The sequence below is a fragment of the Anneissia japonica genome, unplaced genomic scaffold, assembly GCF_011630105.1.
Source record: "Anneissia japonica isolate Jap-2015-1 unplaced genomic scaffold, ASM1163010v1 scaffold288292_len1863012_cov191, whole genome shotgun sequence".
NCBI classification, from domain to species: Eukaryota; Metazoa; Echinodermata; class Crinoidea; order Comatulida; family Comatulidae; genus Anneissia; species Anneissia japonica.
Window position 1 is genome coordinate 688,658 of NW_022688773.1, and position 9,318 is coordinate 697,975.

Sequence of the window (9,318 nt, forward strand, 5' to 3'; positions counted from 1 at the left end):
ATTAGTTAAGATAAAAAAATGCATATAATGACTCAAGAAAATCAATTTCTATTACCGAATTTTTCATTGGGGCCATTTTTACCTACCTGTCATATGGGGCCATTTTTACCGGGGCCATTTTTTCCGGGGCCATTATTTCCGGGGCCATTTTTTCCGGGGCCATTTTTTCCGGCGCCATTCTTACCTACATTCATGGAATGACTATGGAGCCGGAGGCGATGATAAATCAACCTTAATTGTTTTTCCAAAAGTTTTGCCCACAAACTAGCGCCAAATTCAATAGGTTTAACGGCCCAGGCGTGGTTGCAGCTCTCCTTCGCCTCCTCACAAATGCACGACGAAGTCTAAATTTAGTAGCATATAGCTAAGCTACGCGATTGATTTGTAGATTTACCATTATTCGGAGAAATAAACTTGAATAAACTAGCCTACGTACAGATTTTAAAGCAGCCAATATAAATTATTGAGCTACATTATCGTGCCACCGTGCCGCGCTGTGTGTACGTGGGCCGGTTATAGCAGCAGTAGCAAGTAAACAAAGAATGGGTTGTTGACCATGGGATAAGTTGAAATTTTCTTCCGGAGTAGTGTCGTTACACGTATTTACCGTGAGCTAAAACTTGCTCGAACGGTCGACCACCCGCTGAGTGCTCAGCGCGATTACCCGGTGAAATAAACGGAATATGGTTGGCGTTTTTGGCTCGAACGGGCCCTAGGTAAGCATCTATGTTTTTATTTCTCTTGATTTTTTGTTAATATTACATAGTACTACATTATTTGTAATTCTTAAGTTAAATGGTTGGATATATTATAATCACCATTCTGTGAGTAATAAGTTTGGTTTTCAACAATCTCAATAATAATAGTTATTAGTATTGAAAACGATTGATTTTAGGTTAATATTTTAAACGTTATGCTAGACACAACGCAATGGTACTTTAGATTATGATCAATATGTTATGCAATTGTCACCAAGACAATTTACTTTAAATGTTATAATTTTTAATCATAAGTTGTATTTAAAAGATGTACGTTATCGATAATATTACAATCGCTAATATTGAATATCGATGAAAATACTAACACAGTATTTTTTATATCTCCTTCCGACTGGTCACTAGATCAATAAAAGTATTTGAACATCCACCAACTGAGAACGGCCTCTGTTGATTTTTATTGTGTCTGAGCCAGCGCTGCAGCTTTGGATTTACTACGCGATACGACTACGAGCTAGTACGAACCTGTCACATATGTATATATGTATATATATGTAGTATATATATGTACGTGTATATATAGGGCCTATATACTTTTTAAGTCATGTATCATGCATAGGAACGTTGACGCCTGCAAGGCTCTGGTTTGTTTTAGCTGTCCCTGACCATCATGTTGTTGTTTCTTGTTGTCGTGCCTTTTAAAGTTTGCATGGTCGAATACATAAACGAAAATGAAATGAAGCAACAATTTATGCACTGGATGTAAATAGCCAATGAAATACATCATTTTGTTGATTGTAAAGAGGCTAAAATATTATTTGGAATTTATTTTTTTTAAACAAGTTTAACTTTGATTATTTACCAGCTTTTTCCAGCAGCTTGATACAAAAACAAAACATTTAAATAAAATATCCAGTCTTGGAAAGTTTTGATTATATAAAGAACGTACTTTAAACTATATTGGTAAATGGAAATTAAAATCTGCATCAAAGAAATCAGGTATTGAATTTAGTAAGATATATTGCGATTATGAGGATTAGTCAGCCACGACTGACTCCTTTTTATTATATACATATATGTAAATTAATTCATTTAGTAAGGTATACAAATTGTACATTAACATTTTTATAGTTGCACAAAAATGTGCAAAAATGATTTTAAGTTGATTATGATTGTATAAAACACATGAATGCAGAAAATCATAATTTGTGAACGGATTAAAATGAAAAATTGAAGAAATAAAAATGGATTTAACCCCCCACTTAAAAAAAAGAAAAACGTTAAATGATGTTGTCTTTCGTCAGGAAATGTATTATGGAAATATAGAATTCAAGTTAAACTTTTGTATTAACTACCACTACACACACAGCATAGATCCTCATCAAAAAATTACAGAAACAAATCTTTTGCCAATGTATAGTTAGAGTGCCAAATGGCAGGGTGGCAACTGGCCTAGGTGGCAAATGATCGGGTGGCAAGAGGCCGGGTGGGAAAATGTCGGGTGGCAATAAATGCGAGATGGCAAAAGGCCGGGCGGCAACGGATCAGATGACAAGTGACACAGGAACCCACTCGCAGGTTAAGATACACATGATCTTTTCATAAACTTTATGATGAGGCCAAATTATCGGTTTAGCAGTTCCTGTAGCTCAACGGCTGAACAATGCAACAAGGTTGTTACATCAGCATATCAAACGATAGAAAACGGTTGTCCTTCTAGTGAAAACTTTAACGTCCATCATACCTCAGCTCTAACTTCTTAACCTCGGTATTGTTTTAAACTGTTACTGCGTGACATTGGTATCACAGCTTTTTTGTCTTGTAATAATTATGGCCTCCCTGGTGTATATAGGCCTAAGTTGACCATCAAATGTTGAGCATGTAAACTCCTAATTACAGAATAAACAGTAGTGTATATATATAGGCCTATGTAGAGGTTGGGACACCTATTTTTCCACACATGACGACAAAAAAGAAGATGGAAAGGTGACATCACCACATATATGGAAACTGCAAACTGGGCAAGATAGCATCAGACTGAAGAAGATGGAAGATGTTAGAGGAGGGCTTCCCACAGCAGTGGGTGAAATAGCCTGATGATGATGATGATAATGATGACAATGATAATATACAAATTATTTTTTTCTCGACTTCGTTTTACCGCATGTTCACCACGTCAAGAGAAACATAAAACATAATCTAGGCGGTTGACGCAGAATCCGAATTTCTCCGTAGGCCAATAACAGTAGGCCAGGCACATAGAGGTAGGGCCTACAAACGGAAAACTTCAAACTTCGGAGTATTCTATTTGCTTCGGCCGCGTACTGATTTGGGATTATTTACTAATAGGTAGAAATACCAAAATGATGTTTTTACAGACGGGCGGAGACATGCCTAAAAACTCCATGTTGATAATTTTAGGTGAATGTTAGTTTATAAAACTTTAAATTGAATTATCATTATGCAGACACTATAGTGGTATGTCTAATATTGATAATATAGTGCACTCCAAAATTTCAAAAAAGTCTCATAACTAAAAAAATAATCCTACCTTGTTTATGCTGCTTCTCCCGGTGGTGTCTAATTGATAATACCGCTTGCAGAAACCATTCCGACAGTTTCCAGATACCACCGGAAATTACTGCTACGTCGTGTCCTTGGTATCATGCTCTGATGTAAGTACGCAAACGCGTTTTATCTACCGCGTTAGTTTCCTGTTTTCCGAGAGTGTAGTAGGGTTACCTGTTGTGTATGTTTAAATAATCATCTTCTACTAAAACACTTGAGACAATTGTAAAAATGTGTCAGGAATCCTTGCACTGCAAACAATGCTAGAACCCTTGCGGATCGCTTCAGGCCTTCAGACTTTCGCGCCGTTTGCCATGGCGAAGGCCAGGATGAGAGATTAAAATAAAAATTTAAAAAAGATCACAACTTAATGAATAATGATGATATTAGAAAGGGACTGTAATTGATCGGCAGCAATTTATGTCCAGTAGGAGTGGTTCAGCAGGTCACGCTCTTGCTTGTCCAATAGAGTTTTATTAGAAATAGTATCTAGAATATTAATATATCACTTTTTTTTTCTTTTTTTTAAAGTTACATTTTTTATAAAAGCAGTGTTCTTACGAAGCCGGATATACCGGTGTCACATTGTTATTCTTCCTCCCCCACCCCTGTGATACCGGCATTGCTTCCCAGAATAAAATGCACTAAAACCGGTTATATAGGCCTAAAGTTAATTATTCTAAGCATGGAGGTATATACCTCCATGTTCTAAGCCGTTAAAACAATGTTACTGTAGTCCAGAGGGATACTTGACGACTTGTGGAGGCGTTATAATTTGTTTTATGTCTGTCTTACTATAAAGACCTTATAGGGTCTGTGGTATTATAAAAGAAATTGCTTAACAGTGTCTTAATTCAAGATAGTGAAATGAGGCTGAGGTAGGTGTCACGAAAATTCGGGTACCATCGAGAAATTAGGTTCCAGACCTAAATTATCGTTTAAGCAAAAATTTTGATAAAATTAAGTTTTTCCCCAGGTTGTCATAACAACGTCTAAAATGCAATGGAATATTCAATATTAGATTTTGGCCAAGAGGGGTATAACGTCCTACCAACAAATTTGATGCCTAATGTTTACTGACGTTATTCATTATCAAAGTCAATCAGCTACGCAGTACTGTAGTATTACCCCATCTTTTTCATCTTTTGTTTTCCCACTCTGCGTATATATCTACTCTAATTGGCTGAAAATGGAAGAGTCATTCAACGTCAGGATGCAAAGCCTGGCTGCTGTTGCAGGAATGATGATAATTAGGTCAGCGTTGTAATCTTTGCGGACGCCATTTGAAGCATTAACCTAAAAGACATTCAAAATCGTATTTTTTCTGCTTAGCCTATTTTTACGGTATATGTTCCAAAAGCTAATGGTCCCTAATTTTGAGATTTTTCTAAAAATTTAGGCCTAGGTTCATCAAAACATGTTATGTCCTGTTAATTTTTAATGTTAATGTGTTTTATACATTGCTCTGCTTATGCCTCTAAATTAGAATTCACTCAAAATTGTGGTATTTTATTTTTATTTATTTTATTCAATTTCCATTTAGATCTATTAATACAAAACCATTACAATGAGAATAAAATACTTTGAGGGTATATAAAATATACAAAAAAAACGAAATGCTGAAATTCTATCATAAATTGCAGTTCGAAACAAATACAATAAAATATAATGAAATCGTCAACCAAATAACATTCATGCATTAAAACAGCTGCTGGACAGTATATCAACAAAGAGCAAATTCAATGTCACCAACAATGCTCTACGCAATTCAATTTTAATATATCGTATCCGTTTTCAACACAATGATTTGTTACCCTCATCGCCTCCGCTATCAACTGAAGTCAAATGGCTCGTATACATTATTAGGTGATGTATGCAAATTAGGCTTCGGATTTGGCTTAAGCAATGACCTTCATTTTGATTGGTCGGACCTAAGCAAATTTTCGGCCAGGTATCACTCACTGTACTATTGGCTAGTGGTATTTCTAACGACAGACTTTCAATATAAAACCCTTGAATTGATATTATGCTTTTGCTACACAAGTAAGTATTGTATAATAAAGAATCGTGAGGAAACAATTCCACATTGACACCTCCAAAAACAATATCTCAACAGCGCTATGCTATATATTTTATTTTTATTTATTTTATTCAATTTCCAGGTAGACCTATTAATAAAACAAAACCATTACAATGAATATACAATACTTTGAGCGCTGTCTCTTATACACATCTAGATGTGTATAAGAGACAGAAGCAGGATAAGCCTAGTTTCTGGGCCTATAATCACCCTTGACTACAATGGTAATTAATGCATAGGCTAAAATACATTTTGTGTCCGACGACGGAGCGTGTACAGCATGTAAAATGATCTTTTTCGTTTTCAAAATGAGGCACAAAATTTCATGCTAATTAACAGGTTAAGAAAAGAAAAATTATTTGAACATTTTAATTGTTTAATGCTTTACCTTTAAACATGCGTAAAAAAATTTTGATATCTTCATAGTGAAATTTAGTTTGTGAAGCAGTCCACTTCAAACATGTTTTTCTCAAAACGTTTTAGTCGAACTTGAAGTTTGTGTCTCTTTGTGAAAACGGTGATGACTTAACTCACACTGACCCAACATGAGCATAAGTGCAGTTGTTCTGCATCACATGACACTGTCTGAGTTGGCCTTAACAGCAAAACCCTGTACTTGAATTGTTTTTATTTGAATTTATTATTATTTTATTTTCTGCATAATCCGTAAATGCTCGAATAACGATGTATTTATATATATAAACACGATGTATTTATTAAGTCCTTTATTCGAACACTGTATCTACCTTTCTTTGATGATTTATAATATGATTTAACAGTGTTAACGTCTACCTTGATTTATGTTATATGCACCTATTTGTTTCTAGCCGTACCTATTGTGTAATGGAGTGTATCTGGTGGTATTTGAATCTGTTCAACCATGAAGCCTCAGTGGTCTAGTGGTTATGACACTCGCCTTGACAGCGAGAGTTCGCAGGTTCGAGTCCCGCGAGAGGAATTTTATTACACAATTTCTTTATTCATTTATTTACAGGACTACATTCGTTGAGAGCTATGCTACACGATGTATTTATTAAGTCCTTTATTCGAACACTGTATTTACCTTTCTTTGATGATTTATATATATATATTATGATACGATATATATATTTGTGAAGCAGACATATTCTGTATTGATTTAGTTGGTTTCGAATCGCAATGTTTCTAATAGTTTTTAATTACACAACATTGATTTGCCTAGCCTTTTTGGATTGTGCGTGGTATTTTATTTTTCTTAATAAGTGATGTTTTGCATACCATTTTTTAAAGTCTGAAATTTCGAGTCCGATGATATGCGTTTGTTATAGCATTATATTCATCCTACATTTGTTTTCCATTTGACAGAACAACCACTATGCTCTCCTCGTTTACCAACCCCACCCTCTACCTGTCACCATTGTAAGGTGGTTAGTATTGATTGTTTGTAATCTTATAGATCAAAATTTAAAAAAAAAAACACCATTGCCTATCTAAAAAGTTTTTAACCATAACTATAACTCGAAAGAAATTCATTTAAATTCGGATTGGGCTTTGTCTAGTTTAGCTAAAGCGTAATGTTTTATTGGAATATTCATGGAAATAGACTCCAAGACCATTATTTACAATCCTGGGCACACCCAACGGTTCACGTAAAATGTCTTTTTACCTTGATATAAGAAATGATTTTTATAATACTGACAAATATATTTATGAAATTTCTAATTTAAAGCATAGGAGATGCATCTCACTCTTAAGGATAGGATGCCATAACATGAAAGTCAATAACCCGAGTGACGAAGAGCAATTTAAATTATGTAATATGTGTAACTTTGGTGAACTGAAGACGAACGAACATAATTTATGTTTAATCTGCCCGTTGACCGGCGTATGTAATAGAAAGAGAGTCTTTATAATAATTCCACATTATTTCTGGACTAAATCCAAACCGACTCCAATTTGTACTTTATTTAGAAAAAATAGCGTTCAGCTTAAATTATCGAATTCCAGTTATGTTGCTTTACGTATCAGAAGCAACCTCCCCTGGCCCAATGTTTAACATAAAATATCTTACTAGAGTCGTGGCCTACAGAGAGAATTGAATAAAGTCTTTGGTGAAACTGAAGACGAACATAATTTATGTTTAATCTGCCCGTTGCCCGGCGTATAGAAGAGAGTTTTTATAATACGTTCACCTTATTTCTGGACTAATCTAAACCGACTCAAGTTTGTATTTTATTTAGAAAGAATAGCGTTCAGCTTAAATTATCGAATGCCAGTTATGTTGCTTTACGTATAAGCAACCTCCCCTGGCCCAATGTTTAACATAAAATATCTTACTAGAGTCGTGGCCTTCAGAGAGAATTGAATAAAGTCTTTGGTGAAACGAAGACGAACATGATTTATCATAATCTGCCCGTTGCCCGGCGTATAGAAAGAGAGTTTTTATAATACGTCCACCTTATTTCTGGACTAATCTAAACCGACTCAAGTTTGTACTTTATTTAGAAAGAATAGTGTTCAGCTTAAATTATCGAATGCCAGTTATGTTGCTTTACGTATCAGAAGCAACCTCACCTCCCCAATTTAACATAAAATATCTCAATGGAATCGTGGCCTTCAGAGAGAATTGAATATAGTCTGGCATTTGCCTCAATGAATGAATAAATGACACATTGCACAAAACAAATAGATTATAAGTTGTACAATATATAAGAATAAAGTGGAATGGAGCTGATGATTGTCTTAAAGCCTGTTTATTGTTTATACTTGCAACGATAACGATAACGCTAAAAAGCTAAAAAGCAATTGTTTATATAGAAAATAAAAGAAATACGAGAAGATTTTACCCTAGGTCGATTCGATAACGATTTACCGTGTATACAATAACTACATATTTTGACATAATTCAAATGACGTCATAATCATGGAAAAACGATAAAAACAATTGCTTTTTAGATTTTTATCGTTTAAACAGGCCTTTAATCCCAGGGTCTTGGGTTCAAATTGTGTGACAGCAGATTTTATTATTTAAGAGGGGCCCCTAAACGCTTGGGATTAACAACGGGGAATAAGAGACGAATACTGCACTACTAAGCTGTAATGCTTAACCATTGAGATTCAACAGCATAGGCCATTTGAGGTCCTTATGTGCTTACCGTTGCGATTAGGCCTACCTTTAGGAAAAGATCAGAAATCTCAATGTCAATTCAGCCTAAGAGAATCTGACATTTTTCAGGAACTGCAATCCTAGCTAACAATTTTAATTTATATGAACGTTAAGCCTATAATAACGTTACAGTTTGGTGTAGAAAACTATGTTATTTTTATTTATTTATTTATTTTTGTAGAACGATAGGTCTATAAAAGTTTTAATTAAACTTTTCTGACATTTATAACCAATGTTCACCAACGTTATGACAACCTACAGTCACAATATCGGCACTGGTTCAAACGGCACGCTCGCCTATGGTTCTGGTGGTAAAACAAGTCTTCTCAGATAAGGACTATAAACCGTAGGCCCAGTGTAAACAATGGCCCGTGTGCATTATGAAGAACCCATATACATCTTTCGAAACGAGTAGGGGGTTACCCCGGTGTACTGGTCCATACAGCCCCGGTTGTGATGTGGACAAACGACAGATAGCTAGTACCGGGTAGCTCAGACACGAAAAGAGACCCTTAGGGGAGAAGAAAGGAATGTAGGTAAGAATGGCCCCGGAAAAAATGGCCCCAGAAAAAATAGCCTCGGAAAAAATGGCCCCGGAAAAAATGGCCCCGGTAAAAATGGCCCCATATGACAGCTAGGTAAAAATGGCCCCAATGAAAAATTCGGTAATAGAAATGATACTGTATATTTTTTTTTTAATCTTCAAATATTTAACTGTATATTTAGTTATGTAATCAGAAACTACAGTTACACCTTATTTTACGATAACCTTAATTTGTTTATTTGTTATTTCATTTGTTTTATGAAAT

The 9,318-nt window shown here is 35.0% G+C and overlaps 1 long non-coding RNA gene across 1 annotated transcript in view; it reads right to left on the minus strand.

Annotated features, from left to right (window-relative positions):
* LOC117123192 overlaps positions 1-3,374 on the minus strand; it is an 11,103-nt gene extending 7,729 nt beyond the window's left edge. The window contains exon 1 of the long non-coding RNA XR_004447819.1: positions 3,268-3,374. This is a non-coding gene — a long non-coding RNA (uncharacterized LOC117123192). The remainder of the gene's footprint in view (positions 1-3,267) is intronic.
* Positions 3,375-9,318: the final 5,944 nt, after the last annotated feature.